Here is a 20331-nt window from a genome sequence, read left to right as displayed (position 1 = left end):
GGATCACCTTTCTTTGGAATGAACACATATATGGACTTCTTCCAGTTGGTAGGCCAGGTAGATGCCCTTCAAATTTCTTGGCATAGATGAGTGAGCGCTTCCAGCACTGCATCCGTTTGTTGAAACATTTCAATTGGTATCCCGTCAATTCCTGGAGCCTTGTTTTTCACCAATGCCTTCAGTGCAGCTTGGACTTCTTCCTTCAGTACCATTGGTTCTTGATCATATGCTACATCCTGAAATGATTGAATGGTGACCAATTCTTTTTGGTATAGTGACTCCGTGCATTCCTTTTACCTTCTTTTGATGCTTCCTGAGTCATTCAATATTTTGCCCATGGAATCCTTCAGTATTGCAACTCAAGGCTTGAATTTATTCTCCAGCTCTTTCAGCTTGAGAAATGCCAAGCGCGTTCTTCCCTCTTGGTTTTCTATCTCCAGGGCTTTGTATATTTCATTATAAAATTTTACTTTGACTTCTCAGAGTCACCCCTTTGAAATCTTCTGTTCAGCTATTATTTCATCATTTCTTCCATTCACTTTAGCTACTCTACATTCAAGAGCATGTTTCAGAGTCTCCTATGACATCCATTTTGGTCTTTTCTTTCTTTCCTATCTTTTTAGTAATCTTTTTTCTTTATTCATGTATAATGTCTTTGGTTTCATCCCACAACTCTTCTGGTCTTCAGTCATTAGTGTTCAATGCACCAAACTTATTCTTGAGATGGTCTCTAAGTTCAGGTGGGATGTACTCAAGGTCTTACTCTGGTGCTCATGGGCTTGTTTTAATTTTCTTCTGCTTCAGTTTGAACTTGCATATGAGCAGTTGATGGTCTCTTCCACAGTTGGTACATGGCCTTGTTCTGATCTATGATATTTAACTTCTCCATTGTCTCTTTTCACGGATGTAGTGGATTTCATTCCTGTGTATTCCATCTGGTCAAGGTCATGTGTCCAGGTGCCATTTATGTTGTTGAAAAAAAGGTATTTGCAATGAAGTCCTTAGTCTTGCAAAATTCCATCATACAATCTCTGGCATTGTTTCTATCAATAAGGCCATATTTTCCAACTACCAACCCCTCTTCTTTGTTTCCAGCTTTCATATTCCAATCTCCGATTATCGATGAATCTTAATTGCATATTTGATCAATTTCAGACTGCAAAAGTTGGCAAAAATCTTCAATTTCTTAATTTTGGGCATTAGTGGTTGGTGCATAAATTTGAATAATAGTCTTATTAACTGGTCTTCCTTGTAGGCATAGGGATATTATGCTGTCACTGACAGGTTGTACTTCAGGACAGATCTTGAAATGTTCTTTTTGACAATGAATGCCATTCAATTTCTTTTCAATTTGTTGTTCCCAGCATAGTAGATTACATGATTGGCTGATTCAAAATAACCAATACCAGTCCATTTCAGCTCACTAATATCTAGGATATTGATCTTTATGCATTCCATTTTATTTTTGACAACTTCTAATTTTCCTTGATTTGTACTTCTTACATTACTTATTCCAATTACTAATGGATGTTTATGGCTGCTGCTTCTTATTTTGAATCATGCTACATCAGCAAGTGAAGGTCCCGAAAGCTTTACTCCATCTGTCATTAAGGCTGACTCTACCTTGAGGAGGCAGGTCTTCCCCAGTTGTATTTTGAGTGCCTTCCAACCTGAGGGGCTCATTTTCCAGCACTACACCAGGCAACATTCCACAGCTATCCCTAAGATTTTCACTGCCCAGTTTTTTTTGGAAGTAGATTGCCAGGTCATTCTTCTAGGTCTGGAAGTTCTGCTGAAAACCTGTCCACCATGGTTGACCAGCAGGGTGGCATAGCTTTCAGCATCACAGCAACACACACCAACACAGTTCAACAAACTGACAGACAAGTCGTGGTGGTTTTGACTAGCAACCACCAAAAACCTCAACTTCATAAGGGGGAAGGAACGTAGCATGATCCGCTGTTGAAATTGTAAACTGCCACAAGCTAGTAAGCATGGTGTCCTGCAGATGTCAACTATTATTGTGTTTACACTGAAAATTTTAAATATCCCATAGTGCCCCTGGGAATGGCTGCTGAAAACCCTTGCTTTTGTTTCAGAGGATTATTTGTCTTTATTAATGGTGACAAAGAGGAAGGTGATTAAACCCTCAAAACACAGTCAAAACTAGCTCCCTTCTATATTACATTATGCAAAAAACCTTTATTGTCTGTCTACTGAAATTGAATAATGATTTCCTAACTAGTGAGTAGGGTCTTCTTCAAGACTAGAATTCCATATAAGAAGTCTAGTAAAGATACCTATATATATATATAAAAAAATCCAACTGAATTGCTCTAATACGTGTCCATAACAGCAATGTATCTTCCTGCAGTTTCCCTCCTAACATCTGATTTGCTCCTCACAATGACTGTATGTGACAGGCAAAGGCACCGTTACTATTTCTATTTTATCTAGTGTAGTTTTATAATAATAGTAGTAAGGAACCAATGCATCAGTCAATAAATCAAAAAGATTTTCTATACCCAGCATTATGCCAAGCTGTAGCATTCAAAAGGAGTACAAAACACAAACATGCTTCCTCCTGAAAAGATTTTATGCTAACTATTGAAACAACATATACACACATAAAACAATTAATGAGTTGTTATAGTAGGCAATAGAAGATAATACTATAGAAAAGTTAGAGAATGGAACAATATGTAATAACTTGGCCTGGCTGCTGTGCAGTGCCAACAAAAAATCCAGAGTGAGTTAGACCACAGAGAGATCAATGTGGCTGCAGTCATCCCGGAAGCTTTATGCTCAGTAGTAAGGTCACCAGTGAAGAATCTCAAGGACATCCCAGTACACTTACCTGATTTATATCTCACATAAATGGAAAGACCGAAATGAAGATTAAGAGCCTATGTTTTTAATTTGTGTTTCGATATTGTTGCAGTTAATGGTTAAGCTGTGGACAGCCCAAGTTGCTCATTGTATATCAATCCTCATATTATAATCAGGGGGTTCTAACTGTGGACAAAAGAATCAAATAGATACGTCTACAATAAACCAAAAAACCAAACCCACTGCCATCGAGTCGATTCCTATAGGACAGAGCATCTACAATAATCTACTAAAAATACATTCAGAGTTTAGCATAGCTAAAACGGGAGCAGGATTTTTAACTATGGAAAATGAACAAATAGGAAAGAACAGTGCATAAAAGAGAAATTCTGGAATCAGATGTCATTCCAGCTACACTTAGGAGGAATATCCCATCTCAAAGGATGAGTAATGGTGAGCAGACGATCAATTCCTTCAGCGCCACTTTCAGACACAAGCCAAAAAGTAAACTGCATATAACTCAGGTTTAGATGACAGACCAGATTTTGGCTCACCACCTGGAAGCTAGAAGGTTTAGGATTGTGATATAAGACCTGCAAACCAACTTTAGACAAACAACACAGTCACTACAAAAAAAAAAAAAGTTTATATAACCTTCTCTTCAAATAATCTAAGATGAGCAGATAGCTTCTTTCCTCACCTCTTAGATGTTTATATTTGCCACAGTGAGGTACTTTGTGCTCATTTTCCACTTCTACACCATCTTCCTTGGACATAACATCCACTTCCACATTCAAACTACTATCTAAAATTTTGACTCTAAATGAGACAAATGCCTACTGTCACCTCTAGCCCCATGTATCCTGAGCTCTGAATATTTGACATCTCCATCTGACAACTCATACACAAAATAAATAAAATTGAAATCATCCCTTACCCCCTCAATCTGACCTTCCCTGTGTACCTATGTATTTCTAGTCTCCCCATTAGAAACTCTGCAGTTTCTTACTCCTTCCTCTTGCTTATAGCTCCATCCATCCAATCTTTCTCCATTCTTTTTTTTTCCTGTTTTCTCTTTTCTTCTTCATTGTTGTCCTTATCTCTCATCTCTATTACCATAATGCTCTTATAACCACATTTTCTATATTCTTCTTTCTCTTCCTTCATTCCGCAATTTTTTTCCCTCACATCTATCATGGTGTTTTTCTTAATTACTATTATTTTATTTCACTAGTCCCTTATTATGTTTATTTTATAGATAGATATGAATATAGACATAAATATCATTATCGATATGGTTACATTGGCTGCCAAATGAATGTGACAAATATTAACATTTGGCCGTATTTGCTGTGTTATCAAGTACTCCGTGATGAATCTTTTATTTCTGTAAGGTTGGTATTAATGCCTCCTCTTTCATTCCTGATTTCAGTAATTTGAGCCTTTTCTCTCCCTCTCTCTTTTTTCCTCCCTTAGTCAGTCTAGCTAAAGGTTTGTCAGTTTTGTTGATGTTTTCATAAATTAACTTTTGGTTTTCTTGATTTTCTCTATTATTTTTGTTTTATTTATTTCTGTTCTAATCTTTATTATTTCCTTTATTCTGCTTGCTTCAGGTTTCGATTGCTCTCTCTCTTCAATGCCTTAAAGAAGAATGTTAAGTTACTGACTTGAGATCTTTCTTTCCTTTTAATATAGGTGTTTACAGCTATAAAATTTACCTTAAACACAGCTTTAGCTACATGCCCTGAGTTTTGTTATGTTGTGTCTTTATTTTCATTCATTTCCAAGTATTTTCTAATTTCCCTTGGAATTTCTTCTTTGAGTCATTGGTGTTTTAAGACCGTGTTGTTTAATTTCCATCTATTTGGAATTTATCAAATTTCTTTATGTTAACGAAGTCTAACTTCATTCTCTTGTGGTTAGAGAACTCACCTTGCATGATTGCAAACCTTTATTTTATTATGGATTTTTTTATGGCTTAGTATATGGTCTATCTTGGAGAATATTGCATGTACACTTGAGAAGAATATATATTCTGTTCATTATCTTTTAAGAATCAAGTTTTATCAGACCCAGCTCTCAAAGAAGATATAAATTCTTTTTCAGAGGTAATATTAAAGCAAAGACTAAATAACCATCATGGACACATTTTAAACAGAAGTCAACCATCGCATACGGACATAAATGAATGATGTCGTCTGTAGGTTTCCTTCTAGGATTGAGATTCTTGGGGTTTATGTATTTCTACAACAAAATATGACATGCGGTACATGCTTTTTGAGGCAAAACAGCAAAATACATTTGAGAGCATGTTTTCTTCTATGGAATTTCATTTACTCTGATGTTTTTTATTATCATATATACTCTGAAAATTCCCAAATATCTGAATTTGAAGCAAAAGCATTTCACTAACAGATGTTTTCATACATCTGCCCACTGGTGCCTCCACTAGTGTATCCCACTGTATCATCGATGCTTCTGCTTGATAGTCTCAAGCTACGACTCATTATTTCCTTGTTTCCACTTCTATTCCTCTCCATCCATGCTCATCTAAGCCTGCTACTCCTTTTAATTATCTATAGTCCATCTAATCCAAACAAAGGAAACTCTATCATCATTTTGATCTACTCCCTAACCCACCTAACACAGATAGTCAAATATCAACTATTTTTATTCTACCACTTAAACATATTTTAAACCCATCCTTCTTTCTCATTCTTACTGCCTCTGTCTCAATAAAGATCCTTAGGGTCTCTTCCAAGATTATTATAACCTCTTCCTAAATGGTTAAGAGCTACGGCTACTAACAAAAAGGTTGGCAGTTCGAATTCACCGGGTGCTCCTTGGAAACCATATGGGGCAGTTCTACTCTCTCTTATAGGGTTGCTGTGAGTCAGAATTGACTCGACAGTAATGGGTTTTTTTTTTTTTTTTCCTAAATGGTGGAATGATCACGGTAAGCTGAATTCTAAATTAGCCATCCAAGATTTCCTGCCCTAATTTTCAGGACTAATTATGTTATGTAACATGGTCAAAGGAATTTTCCTTTGTAATTAAGGTTTCCAATCTAGTGGCTCTCATTTAATCTAAGAGGAGATAATCAGAGTTGGCCTAATCTGACCACACGAGCCCTTTAAAAGCAGAGAATATCTTTGGTCACAGAAGGTATATTCAGAGAGCTTCAAAGCACAAGAAAAATTCAACATGGCATTGATGACTTTGAAGATGGAAGGGTCACATGATGAGGAAAGTGGGTGGCCTCTAGAATCTGAGAGCAGCTGCTGATAACCTCAGTTTTACAAACACAAGGAACTGGATTCCACCAACAACCTAAATGAACTGGGAAGTGGATTCTTCCCTAGAGACTTCAGATAAAATAGTCACCCAGGCAACACACTACGCTCAGCCTTATAAAACCCTAAGCAAAGACCCAGCTAAGCCCACCCAGACTTCTGACCTATAGAACTGTGAGGTAATAAGTGGGTGTTGTTTAATTCATTAAGTCTGTGGTAATTTGTATGCAGCGACAGAAAGCTAAAGTTACCAGCCTCTGGTATTGTTCCTCTCTAATCTATTAGTAGTTTAGAGCACAAACAATTTGCTCTAAACTACTAACCTAAAGGTTGATGGCTCAAATATACCCAGCAGCACCACAGGAAAAAGGCCTGATGATCTGCTTTCATAAAGATTAAAAAAAAAATTACAACTAAGAAAACCCAATTGAGCAGTTCTACTCTACAGTACATGGGGTCACCATGAGCTGGACTCGACTCAATGGCTCTAGGAATCCATCTTCTAAGCTACTTCCAGAGAATTCTTTCTAAAAGGAAAATCTGATTATAATCCTTCCTCAAGCCCAATAATTTTAAGGACAACGTTTAGTCAGTGTAATATTCAAGGCTTTACCCTAGTACATGGCCTATGCTAAAATGAAGTGATAAAATTTTACTCTTTTAATAAGCCAGATTCTTTTTTACCTCCATGTCATTGCAAATGGAATATCCTTATTCTTCTTGTTTCAACTAGCTAACTAACTTTTGCTCTAAGGTTAGGTTCACTTATCACCTCCCGTAGGAATTCTTCCATGAAACTTCTCCTCTGGGCTCCCATAAAAAAAAAAAGCCAAACCCAGTGCGGTTGAGTCGATTCTGACTCATAGCAACCCTATAGGACAGAGTAGAACTGTCCCATAGAGTTTCCAAGGGGCACCTGGTGGATTCAAACCGCCGACCCTCTGGTTAGCAGCTGTAGCACTTAACCACTACACCACCAGGCTTTCCAGCTGGGCTCCCGTAGCATCCTTTATATACCTCTTATCATAACACCTAGAATGCTGTGTTGACATTTTCTATTTACTGTCTATTCCTACAATCAGACTGAGAACAGATATTTCTATCTTTGTGTCTGAAGTACTAGTGTCATGTATGACCTCAGTAGAAGATGTTCAATAAGTGTTCATTGAATGTTTAAATGGATATTAATCAATAATTGAATGAATTTCCAATTCTAGCCCCAATCTCCTCCAGCTCCCAATCCTTTACATCAAATATCTTATTCAATATCTCTCTTGAATATTTAAAAAGAACTTTAAGCTTAATATATCCAGAAAGTAACTCTTAATTCTAGCCACTCAGCACCACAAACCTGCTTCTCCAACAGAATTTTCCAACTCAATAAATGGCGATAGGGTTCTCTTAGTTGTTCAAGTTAAAAGTCATGGATTATTTTTACTGCCTCTCTTTCTTACACATCATGTATCTATTATATTTCCATATGCCATTGACTTTACCATCAAAGCATATTGTGACCATTGCTGTTGCTACCACCCTCAACCACACCAGCTTTGTTCCTCACCTGGACAACAGTCACAGCTCCTAACTGGCCCCCTGCTGCCTATTCTCTAATTGACACCATATACCCAGAAAGACCTTTTCAAAAACACCTGTCAGGTCATGTCATTCCACGGCTCTAAACACTCTAGTGCCTTCAAACTTTGTTTAAAATGAAAGCTGGATCTTTGACCCTTCTTGGTTTATCCCTACAAAATCTTCCCTTCCTCTCTTTACTTCCCTGACTTGATGTGGTATCACTTTCCCCTTGCCCACTAACTCCAGCCACACTTTTTCTCATTTAATAGCTGTGATTTCCTGTTCCTTGTGCCTGAAATACTCTTTCCCAGATCATTGCTTTGTCTTGGCAAAAACATCACATCTTCAGGTATGGCCAACCTGGCCACTTGGTCTAAAAGAGTCCTCAAATCATTTTCACATCACCTCATATTACTTTAATCACACTACATAACTACATATTTTCTCGTTTATTTATACCTCCCCCCACTAAAATACTGGTTCTATGAAAAACAGATACCCAGACAATATTCTGAAAACATATCCTATATTTTAGAAAAAGGTCCATAATGGGCACTCAGTGTTTGAGTGAAGGAATTATTACTATCACTGTGTGGGAAAGGCTATTAAGTACGACTGGGCAGTGGACAACCTGCTCAACCATCCACAGGAGGCAGCTGTCCCCGGGAAAGTATACCAAACAGCTCTATCTTCTGACCATGATTTTATCTTCATAAGGGAATTATAGAGCTATAGGGAATGAGTGGGAAGTTTTTTATTTAAATCATTTCACCTTATATGCTCAAGATTGCATGATGTATTACCTTGGCAAAAGCTTTAATCACTCTCACACTGGAACTGTGGCAAGTACTATATCTGCAGAGAGGTGGGGTGCGGAATAAGTGGTGGATTTATTCAGTAGGATAATATAATTACATTAATTATGGCCCTATAATAAATTAGCAGCAACCAAATTCTGTAATGAAAACGTTCAGTATTTTTGTTCTGGGAACAAATGGGATGAAATACATTGAGCAATCTATGAAACAGATACATTAAGGAGTGTTTTTTCTGAAAGTTTACCTGGCTACGGTTAGCATAAGATTGTCACTAAAACTAGAATGAAACACTCAAATTATACAATGTGAACTCTAATGCTAAAACAAATCTAATTCCAGTAGTCATAGATACACTGATTACCAAGAAAATCCATCTTCGAAAAGAGAAGATATTTAGCAGATTAAAATTTTGAGACTCACAGGTTTAGGAGCAGAAGGTTTTCTTGAGGAAATGTTTTATTAGAGACACTGTCAGCAAAAATGTAACTAACCTCCATGGTTATTTAATAACATTTCCTAGAGAAAGGTATCTCTGGATCTCATTTTAGACAACCAATTGCTACCGGCATAGTTTGGTAGAAGTTAACTAAATTCCTCAAGCCTGAAATTCTACTTCTATAGCATAAAAAAGAAAAACCAAGCCCAGTGCCGTCAAGTCGATTCCAACTCATAGCGACTCTATAGAACAGAGTAGAACTGCCCCACAGAGCTTCCAAGGAGCACCTGGCAGATTCGAACTGCTGACCCTTTGGTTAGCAGCTGTAGCACTTAACCACATAGAGCAACCATAACAACAGTAAGCAACCTTATCTGTCACATATGACAGTTTGGGGATTCCCATGAAAAATCTCCATCAAAAAAAATATATAAATACCAAAGCTTTAATGCATTTTTAAAACTGAGCTATGAACTTTTAGTAACAATGATGTACATATTTACTAGGCCTTGAACACCCAAATGCATAGTAAAAGTCCAACTCACTTATTTTTTGTTTTAATAGCAAAAATCTCCCTGAAAATCCCATACAAATTAAGTGTAATAAGAGCTATGTCAATCATCTGTTTTAAACTTGTGACTTTTTCCCTTTACACCCCAGGCCACCGAGGCCCTGGGATCAAAGGCCTGTGTGAATTTCCACAGATAGGTTAGCACAGTAAACCATCAAGCTTGTAAACCTTCAGACCTCCAAGCTTAAGTGTCAGGAGTACTGAATGACCTCCCTGCTCCTGAATGGGTCTCTACGCCATATGGTTGTACCTGTCCAGTGGCCTTGTGCTTTTTCCTCTCCATTTCCCCACTATGTGGCATTTCTGTTGCTTCATCTAAGTCCCCAAGGTTCTAAGCATCAGCAGTCACAGCTGGCAGGAGTGATTTCTGTAAAGCATATCAGGGTGAAAGGTGCTCCCTCCATCCATAATGCTATCATTATCAGCCATCTCAGCGAAATCAGAACTGAGCCTCTTTCCAGGGTGACAGCAGCTGCAAACTGCTGATATCTTCTTGATACGGATTCCTTGAGTGTTAACCCAGAATAAAATATATATTCCGCTGATAAGAAAAAAAAAAATGCATGTGGAAAAGCTTCTTATTTGAAGGATTAAAAGTAAAATCTGTTTTTGTTCTAATTTCCTTCTGTTCTGTTTGAACAGCAGGCATACAGACTTATTTTTTACTATCCTTCTGCTCAGGGCAATGGGAGTTTGATATTAAACAAAAGAGGGAATTTACCTCCAATATTCAGGCCGAGGCTGAGAAACCAGGGCTACAAATCAGTGACAAGAGGATTGGACTTTGTTACATGAGATGCAACTCGAGATATTTTTTCCCTAATTGACTCAGTGACTGCAGAAAAGTTCATTGACTGTAATCAATATTACTTTACATTGCACCTCAGTCAAAAACTACTTGCCATGGTCAATAGCAATTAGACAGATGGACAGAAATGGCAGCATTGATGGGCATGGAACCCATTATTTACACCTTTTGTTGTTCTCAAAAAAATACATGCTAGGCAACAGCTAATTGCATTATATCGAATTTGCAACCTTGCAGAGAAGGCCAAGAATGGGCCTCAGGAAAGATTCGGGAATATCACTGGTCAGGAACCTGAGGCAGAAAATCTCTGATGTCTTCTTTTGTTAACCAAGAAGCACGCCAACACTGAAGCAGAGAACTACAAAGGACCCAAATGAGATATAAAATGGTAGTTTATAGGAAGGTTCAAAGACATAGGATAATTTCCCCTGGAGAAAGCCTTCATAGATAGTTGTTTTTGGTTTTAAAGAAGAACTATGATTAGTGGGGAAGAAAATTATGAGAACAGTCAAATCATAGTATGATTTAAACATACATGATGAAAAATAATGAGTGAGCACTGATAAAGAATTGAATGTCATGTTTGAATAAACACAGGAAGGTATTCACTTTCTGACAAGGAGTGTATGGCAACTCAACTAGGCTCATGCATAAAGCACCTCTGAACATTTGCTGGAGCCCTGGTGGCCCAGTGATTGCCAGCTTGGCTGCTTATCAAAAGGCTGGAAGTTTGGAATCCACCAGTCGCTCCTTGGAAACCATATGGGGCAGTTCTACTCTGTCCTATAGGGTCAGTATGAGTTGGGACCGACTAGTTGGTGATGGGTTTGATTTTTTTTTTTTTTAAACATTTGCTACTTCACAACTGGTTCTCTGATTTTTTTTTCTTTGCTGCTTTTTTAAAAACCTATATTTAATGGTTTAAACAGATATTTTCAGGAAGACAAAATTGCAGTAACACAGAGTGTTATTCTAAGTGTTGTTAGAGCAAGATGGGATGCATAAAAGTTAAACAAGGGAGAGGGATCAGAAGGGAAGCCAGAGAAGCACTAACAATGGAGCCTGTGGAACTGCAGTAAAGAGAGGTGGGGGCTGGGAAAGAACCCTCATTAACACAAGAGAAGCCAAATTTGATTAAAGTAAATGTGAGAGAGAATCAGACTGTTTGGTTAAGACCACAGCCATTAATCAAGTATCTGAAACTAAGAATCTAGATGCAGTCCTGGGTTTAGAATCCTTGTAATCCAAGGCAGGACACCAAACCTTGGGGAATATAAAGGGTCAAAGAATGTTTGTGCCATAACCAGCATAACTTCCTGATTTTTCTGGAGATCCTCCTCCTCCCCGACCCCCGCCCCCCCCCCCAAAAAAATAGCAGTTTCTCCCTGAAACACAAGCAAACAAAGCCTGGAAACACCAATCTCAAATCTTGCTTTCTGATTTAAAGAGATCACTGGGCTATGTTAGAAATGTTCACAAATTCTCATGAATGCTATCTTCCTTCTCCTTGCTCAAGCAACCAATAACTTTCTATGTCCATCTATCTTCTGGCTTACAACCTTGCCATTTCACTGGATCCACTCCCCTTACAACACTCCAGATCTTTTGAAAATGTATATTGATCAATTCTCCTACTTAAACCCCCTCAATAACTTTGTATTATGCTCTGAATAAATTTCAGACTTCTACTGGCCTGGAAGAACCTGTAAGGTTTGATCCCTCCCTAGCTCTCTAGCCTGACCTCATGCTACTCTCTTCAGTTTTGGGTTCTCAGTACATGAAGTTCTTCTTCGCCTAAGGAACTAGCATTTGCTATTATTCCCTCTGCTCCCTCCTGCACTCGTTAATGACTGGTACCTTTTAATCCTTCACTCTCAGTTATCACCCTCTCAGAAAATACTTTTCTGACCATACTCTCTAAAGCAATACTCCCCACCATTATTCTCTCTGATTGTACTATAATCTCTTACTTTATGGCACTTTTCACAATTTGCAATTTAAAATAGCCCAAATATAAATGGAAGTTCCGCATGGACTAATCTTTAGAAGGAGTTACCTTTAAAGGAATCATAAAGATGACTTTAGAATTTATTAAAATGTCTATCTTTATTGTGAGTGTTAAGTGCCTGAATCAGGAGTTTAACCATGTACTTCAGAAAATATCTCACAGAAATTCACTCTAATCAAAAGCTCTCCCTCAAATTCCACAATTATGGCAGCTCCTGAAGACTTCTCCCATCTCTTTTCCTTTTCCTGGTTCCATCGCTTACCAGCTGTTCAGAGTGCTCTGTCTCTGCTAGGGGTGGCTGACTGGACCTCTCCATCTACCGACAGGACTCTCTGGGCTACTCTTGGTATCTTCAAGGACCAAGAATATTCATGTCTTTTATACCTTCATTGTTCTCTGCTTAGGGATTGTTACACAGCCCTGTGAGAAACGTGATCTTTACTCATTGAGATTTTACGGAAATAGGCTTCTTTATGTTATTGTATATTTGGTTACTTGTGTATTTACTTCACTGTGTGTTTGTCTCTCTTCTTCATACACAAACACACATACATACACTTTCTATTTCTCAACTTTGCCGGGCCTGTATGAAGTCAGAGCCATATTTATTTAGTTCAAATTAAACACACATTTGTTGACTAAATGAATCTGTGGCACCCACTTTTCTTCCTCTGTGGCTTTAACCTGATCAGCCGGTTTCCTATTCATATTCGTCTGCTGGCAGCAGCAGTTCTTCTCACACTGGTTCCCATCAGGCCCTTAACCCTCAGTTTGCAGTGCTGATGTGCCCCGCTGGTTCTAATGTTCAACCTGAACAAATGCTGTTTTGTTAAGGGGAAAAATATATCATTTATAAAGTTCTGCATTTCATTTTATTCCTTGGGTACAAAGCAACCATCCTTTACCACCATGCATGAGTGGGTGTTGCGGGGAGGATTGGGGTGAGTGGAGAAGGTGAGTAGGAAAGACTATAGGGATAAAATTCTTTTATTTGATTCATTTGATAATTGCAATCCTATACCCCGACAATGATCTAGCCCCATTTCCAGGACTGTAGTATGAGCTTCTGCTAGCTAAAGGAAAACTTAAGTTATTTACAGTTATGGTATCTGCCGTTCGTGCCCCACCTCACTCCGTCTTCACCTGGCTCTTCAGCTACAGCTGTGGTGGACAGCATTCCCACCTCAACTGACTGCAACATCTCTGTCTTCTGCCCCAAGGAATTCTCTGAAACCCAGAAGTGAAGGCAAACTAACGTCCCTGAAGGCAATTTTCAACCAGTGGGGACCTGGGATCAATGGGTAAATGCCCCCAGCTTTCCCACATTTGAGAAGGATAATTCTGAGGTGATTTCTGCCCAGTTTCTCTAAGGGATTCCCAGAGGATTCAGCTTCAATAGCCCATAGGGGAAGCCAGCTTGATAACTCATCCTCTACTAGCCTTCCCTCTTTTCCTGTCTTGTTCTCTTTTTTCCTCATTCCAGTATTCTGAGGTCACCGGGTGCAAAAAAAAAAAAAATCTGTCTGCACCCAAATTTTTGTTTTAAGGGAATTTAAACTATGACAACATAATATAAAAATCCAGTTCATTCCTCAGTTCTCTCATCAATGGTTTTCCCTAAACTCGATCTGTGCATTTCACCTCTCTCTTTCTCTCTCTCTCCATCTCTCCCTCTTGTCCTCTCTCTCTCTTCTCCCTAACACTAAAAACTGTCCCTAGTGTCTGGGAGGTTATGACAAGATCTTTCATACTAGAGGAGTTACAGGTGTTTTTCACTGAGAGGGCCAGACTTAGCCTGAAGCCATGATGATCTCCCACTGTTTGTTATTTTATGCAAATAGATTCCAAGAGGTTCCCACTGGCATTCCGCTCTAATTCTTGACAGTGTGACCCCTCTGAAGAGCATCTGAGGGGGTTTTAGGAAAGAAAGACAGCTGGAAAACCAACTACCACAAGTACAGAAGTAAATGCAGATGATGGGGGATTTAGGTAGGAATATTTTTTTAATAAACTGAAGAGGGGTAAGGAAACAGATTGCTGTCTACATCAAGAAAAACTTGAGGAGGTACAGAATATAAAATATTCAAAATTAAAGTGCCAGTGGACCGAGAAAGTCAAAGAGAAATTGATGAACACGGTATAAATAGCCACAGAGAGCCCACAAATGTAAACGAAGGAGCGAAAAGCCCTGTGAGAAATATGCTGTTCATAATGTTTTGAACTGACTTACATAAAGTTAGAATGGGGAAAAAGCTCATTTGTTTTTTTAACCTTTGAAAAGTATCATTCTTAAAAATTTTCCTGGTTATATAATTAGTACAGAGGCCAAGTTCTCATCGGTCTAAAACTAATCTGTATTAACATTCTTCTTGTGTCCCAGGAGGGCAAAATAGGTATCAGTGCTTGAGGCAGGTTTGTTTTTCTTCAGTTGTGCTATTTACTTTCTTCAAGGCAGCGCCTTTCATCAATGATCTTTTGTTAAAATAAATAAATAAATAATAATATGCTGTACGTCCAATGCACACATCTTGCTGAAAACAGGACATGGCTGTTACTGTTCTAGCTTCATTCAGGCATCCAGTACAAGTCAGCTCTTAAGCTATATTGTGTCTCCACCTTCTCGCTTAACAGTGACCCAGAGATCCAATTTATAACAATCTAGATAGGCAGAGGCGCTCATCTCTTGCGAGGACAAACAGAAGTGTAGGTGGCACAAATGGGTTTGCAGCGCTTGTCACAGTCCACTGGAAGACAAAGATGAATCAACAACAAAGAGGACACTTCAAATTATCATTCTAATTTCAATTTGCTGTTCCATCCACAGGTCTGCCTAAGTAATACAGCAAATAAACAATCATTCTACAACAGGAAAATCACCCATCCTTACACAACCAAAAGGGCTATAATAATTACTGGGTATTTAAGTGGGGCTGAACTGCAAACTAAGAACCATAACAAGCAGCCCTAATATTCTGAATCTAAAACTGGTCCCTTAAGATTTTTTTTTTTTTTTGCTTTGTTTTGGTTTGTGCATCTACTAAACCATGAACCAAATCAAAGTTTGGAGTTTTAGCTTCTTTGTTTTTAATGTCTTAGTGAAACAAGATGAACAGAACAGAATATAGTTTCTAAAACAATTAACTTGAAAACAAAACTAGAACATAAAAATATTCTCTAAACTGGAATAACTTTTTTTTTTCTAGCACTTGCAATTATATACAATGCAATCAGAATGTATTGCTAAACATGCACATATTGGTGTCCGTATGTGGATGGTATGTGTGTGTATGTACATAATCACGTGGATATTAGCTATTCATTTTGAATAAATTAGTAACATATGTAATTTTTTTAAACATATTTAGAACATTGTAGGCCCTTGATAACACTACACCTACTCCTCACTTATCTACTCTCATTATCCAACATTTCACATTTCCAACAATAGTAAAAAATCTACTATGCAGCTATTTTGTACCTTAACGACACATGTCTGGAAGTAATGAATGCCAAGGTGCCAGGCAAGAGTAACCCTGGCTGTGATGGTTAACGTTATGTGTCAACTTAACTGGACCACGATTCTCAGTGGTTTGGTGGCTATGTTATGATGTAATTTCACAGTTATACAATGATGTAGTCATCCTCCACTTTGTGGTCTGTTGTGGTCATCCTCCATTTTCGCATAACGCCAATTTTTGCATAGGAACCTTGTCTTTGGAACCTAACCATGTCTATAAGTGAGGAGTGGGTGTAGTTCTTTTCCCCTTTTGGATACTGGTTAAGAAAGGAGTTAGGGGGGAAAAAAAGTTCACTCATACTAATTCTGTCTTCATTAAAATTTTTGATTACCTGCTACATTGCCAAAACTAGTTGACATCAAGCTGATTCAGATGCATGACAACCCCATGTGTTACAGAGTAGAACTGCACTCCATAGAGTTCTCAAGGCTGTGACTTTTCAGAAACAGATTGCCAGGCTTTTCTTCTAAGACACCTCTAGGTGGATTTGAATCATGAACCTTTCAGTTAGCAGCTGAGTGCATAACAGTTTGTGCAGTCATCTCCAAATAAAGACCTCCTATACTTTTTTACAATATCTCAGTTAAATGGGCACTGTCACTCCCAATTTAAAGAAAAGGGGAGGGAGATGATGTTAAAATCACTTGTCAAAATACGCATAGCTAGACAGTGGTTAAGGTCATTGGGACCAAAATTTGTATCCAGGAATTTGATCCCCACAACTGGTATGTCTCTAACTGTGGCATACTGCTTCATCTTACAAGAAACAGAAATTGGATCCAGAGAAAGTTTGAAGCTATGGAAACTAATTTTACTCTAAAGTTTTTTCAGTATTTCAAATCCTCATCTCTTCTTGTCCCCCCTTTTCTCCTCCCCCTCTTCCTCATCACACCTTCTAACATTTATTGAGAGCTTCAGAATTACCAGACACCGAAGGAAGCACTACACACACTATTTGATTTCATTCTCACAACACCCTAATAAGATACATAGTTTTTATCTTCTTCATCGTACAGATGAAGAAGCTAAAACTTAGGTTCACTAACCTGCCCAAGGTGACAAAAAAAGTTAGCCATTGTCATGGATTAAATTGTGTCCCCCCAAAATAACTGTCAACTTGGCTTTGCCATGATTCCCAGTATTGTGTGATTATCTACCATTTTGTCATCTGATGTAATTTTCCTATGTGTTGTAAATCCGACCTCCATAATGTTAATGAGGCAAGATTATAGGCAGTTATGTTAATGAGTCAGGACCCAGTCTACAAGGTTAGATTGTGTCTTAAATTAATCTCTTTTGAGATATAAAAGAGAAGCTAGCAGAGAGACATGGGGACCTCATACTACTAAGAAACAAAAGCCAGGAGAATAGCATGTCCTTTGGAACTGGAGTCCCTGTGCGGAGAAGTTCCTCAACGGAGAAGATTGATGACAAGGACAGTTCCACAGAGCTGACACAGAAAGAAAGCCTCCCCCTGGAGCTGACACCCTGAATTCGGACTTGTAGCCTCCTAGACTATGAGAGAATAAATTTCTCTTTGTTAAAGTCATTGTAGTATTTCTGTTATAGCAGCACTAGATAACTAAGGTGGTCATGGAACCAGGATTCAAAGTTATATCTGTATGACTTCAGAGTCCATATTCATCATTTTTTTTTATTTCATCATTCCAGTCCATTTTAGAGCACCAATAATATACAATTCACTGTTCAAACATTTGGATAAAGGTAAACAAAAGTAACAGTGAAAAAGACATACAAAATATCCTTTTCTAGTTCATTTAAAGAAATTAAGGAAATGTCTAAGGAGAATGGGTAAGAAAATCATGTCCTGTGTGGCCTCAGGACATGGAGACAGGGAACCAATATTCAGTGCCAGGCTACACTGTGTTATGTGCAATGTTAAATCAAATTTATTTGTTTTCTCTTTCAATTCTCAAATATATCTTAGCCTCATTTTATAAATGAAGCACTGAGGCACAATGAGACTAAGAAAATCACCTGAGGTCATATAGATTGTAAGTGATACAGCCAGGTTTCAAATGTCTCTTCTCTTCAAGTGTCCCCTAAAATACATGAGACACATTTTCCTTAGCCACAACTCAGTGCATTATTTCTATCTTAACTCGATCTCATCTTCTGCATGCATCATTCTGTGTGCAGTCGGTGGCCTTCCAATGAGCTCCCTTTCTTTTTGCCTTCTCCAATATCTATCAGTTGTTCTTCTCAGAAGCCATGCCATGATGAATTGAGGAGGATGTCCATCACAGTAGAAGCTGGTCCTGAAAAAGAAGCCTGCATAGAAGGCTGAGGTCATGCAACCTCTGCCAGACCATAGACATCCGCATTGCTCTCTGAAAGGCAGTTAGGGGACTCACAGAAGGCTGTTTGCATAAGGGACCAAGCATATCCCAGTTCTTACATCTCTTTCTCCCTTCTGTCACATCCCCTTCTCAGAAAAGGTGCTGTTGTTGTGTGCCATTGAGTTGATTCTGACTCATAGTGACCCTACAGGACAAAGTAGAACTGCCCCAAAGCGTTTCCTAAGCTGTAACTTTATGAGAGCAAATCACCAGGTCTTTTCTTCTGCGGAGCAGCAGATGAGTTTGAACCACTGACCTTTCAGATAACAACCGAGCTCTTAACCAGTTTGCCACCTGGGCTCTTTAGAAGAGATTCTATCTGCTATGCTATGAGATGCTATGGGGGAAATAAAAGTTAAACCCATCTGGTTATACAATAGACATATGCAACCCCTCTGCAATAAAATAATGACTATTGGTATACAACCTTGGAGGTACTTATTCAGAATCATGGGAAATATCTGGAAAAATAGAGAAAAAGCAATCGAAGTCTATAGAGATAGCTTTGAGGTTAAATTAGGAGTGGAGGAGAGGTTGACAAATAATTGTAAGTATTTTGTCTCTTAAAGCAACACTCTTTAACAGAGATTTCTGTGATAATGAAAATATTCTTCATCTGCACTGTTCGATATCAGTGACTAACCATATGTGGCTACTGAGCACTTGAAATGTGGCTAGTGTGGTAGGGCACCAAATTTTAAACTTTATTTAATTGTAATTGATTTAAATACGTGTAGCCATCTGTGGCTAGTGGTTACCACATTGGACAGTACACCTCCAAAGAGTAAGGTTACACAGGAGATGAACTTAATGATCTTCTAGAGCAGGTCTGGTTTCATCTCTAGGTCTGGTCCAGGGGAAACAGACTCTGGGTCAGAGGTTTGCACAGCAGGAATGTATTGGAGAGTGCCCTCAGGATCGACCCCTGATGGGGAGCGAGAGAAGCATGACTGGGCAGTCATGGGTTGAACTACAGTGTAGATTTCACCAGGAGTTCTGATGTTGAGATGGCCCTTCAGAGTGGCCCTGCATTGAGGTAGGGGGGCTGGGCCTTTCTATTCCCCAGTGACCCCCTCCCCACCATACTGACTTACCGTTGATTGAAGTTTGCCCCCAGTGAGGATCAGGACTTAGGCCAGGAAGTTCTCTTTCCCAGGAAGTGACCCAGTTGAGCATCATCATCAGCCAACACTCCCAGCAGTTAGGAGAACACTTGCCCCAGTCCTGAAGGGGGAATCCAGGTTACATACCACAGCACCCACTCTACCTGGTTTAAAGTATTCTATCCTTTTATCCCCCTGAACATGGCCTTCCCTGTCAGGACATATGTTCCAGCTTTTGACTATAATAAAATATATATGTCAGTACAATGACATCTGTGTGTATCATGCTCTACCTGTATGTGGGTTTGCCTTCAGAGGAAGCATTTTGGAGAACACATTTTAAAAGAAAAAGACCAGTTTCCTTTTAGAAACTATTTATTTTAAATCATCACAGCATCAAAGGGGCAATCTTTCTGGAAAGTGTTTCTGAGAGAATGAGAGTCCCAGATTTTAGTACACTGCCTATTTCATCTATTCATCACATGTTGAAAGGGACCAAGGAAATCAACTGAACTAAGCCTTTCATTTTAAAGATTAGGAAATTAAAGCCTAGAAATATAAGTGAGAGATGTTGAAGATTTTTTTTTTCTCACTCATGTATTCATTCAACATGTCACTTATCGAGTTTTAGCTCTGTGCCAGATACTGCTAAATACCAGGATATAAAATGATCAGGCATGGGTCTTACCTATAAGCGGCTCTAGTCTAGGAAGAAGATAAAATAATAACCACATTAAAATGTGGTAACTGCTCTAACAGAAATATGAGTAAAATATCTTGGAAATGAAGTTGAAAAATGTATGTCTGAGGGCAGTGTGGTTTTCCAAAGACATGACATTTGAGCTAAGACATTAAGAAAGAATGAGCATCTGCAAGGTGAAGTTAGTTTAGGGCCAGGTTGCTGTTTTATTCCTGTTAGAGATGATGGTGGTAGTGGTTGTTACGTTCAGTTCACAATAAACTCGCTCTCCACTCCCACCACCAGTTGCCACCGAGTGGACTCTGACTTATG

This window comes from Elephas maximus, chromosome 22 (assembly GCF_024166365.1).
Source record: "Elephas maximus indicus isolate mEleMax1 chromosome 22, mEleMax1 primary haplotype, whole genome shotgun sequence".
Taxonomy (NCBI): Eukaryota; Metazoa; Chordata; class Mammalia; order Proboscidea; family Elephantidae; genus Elephas; species Elephas maximus.
Note: the sequence above shows the minus strand (reverse complement) of the source record.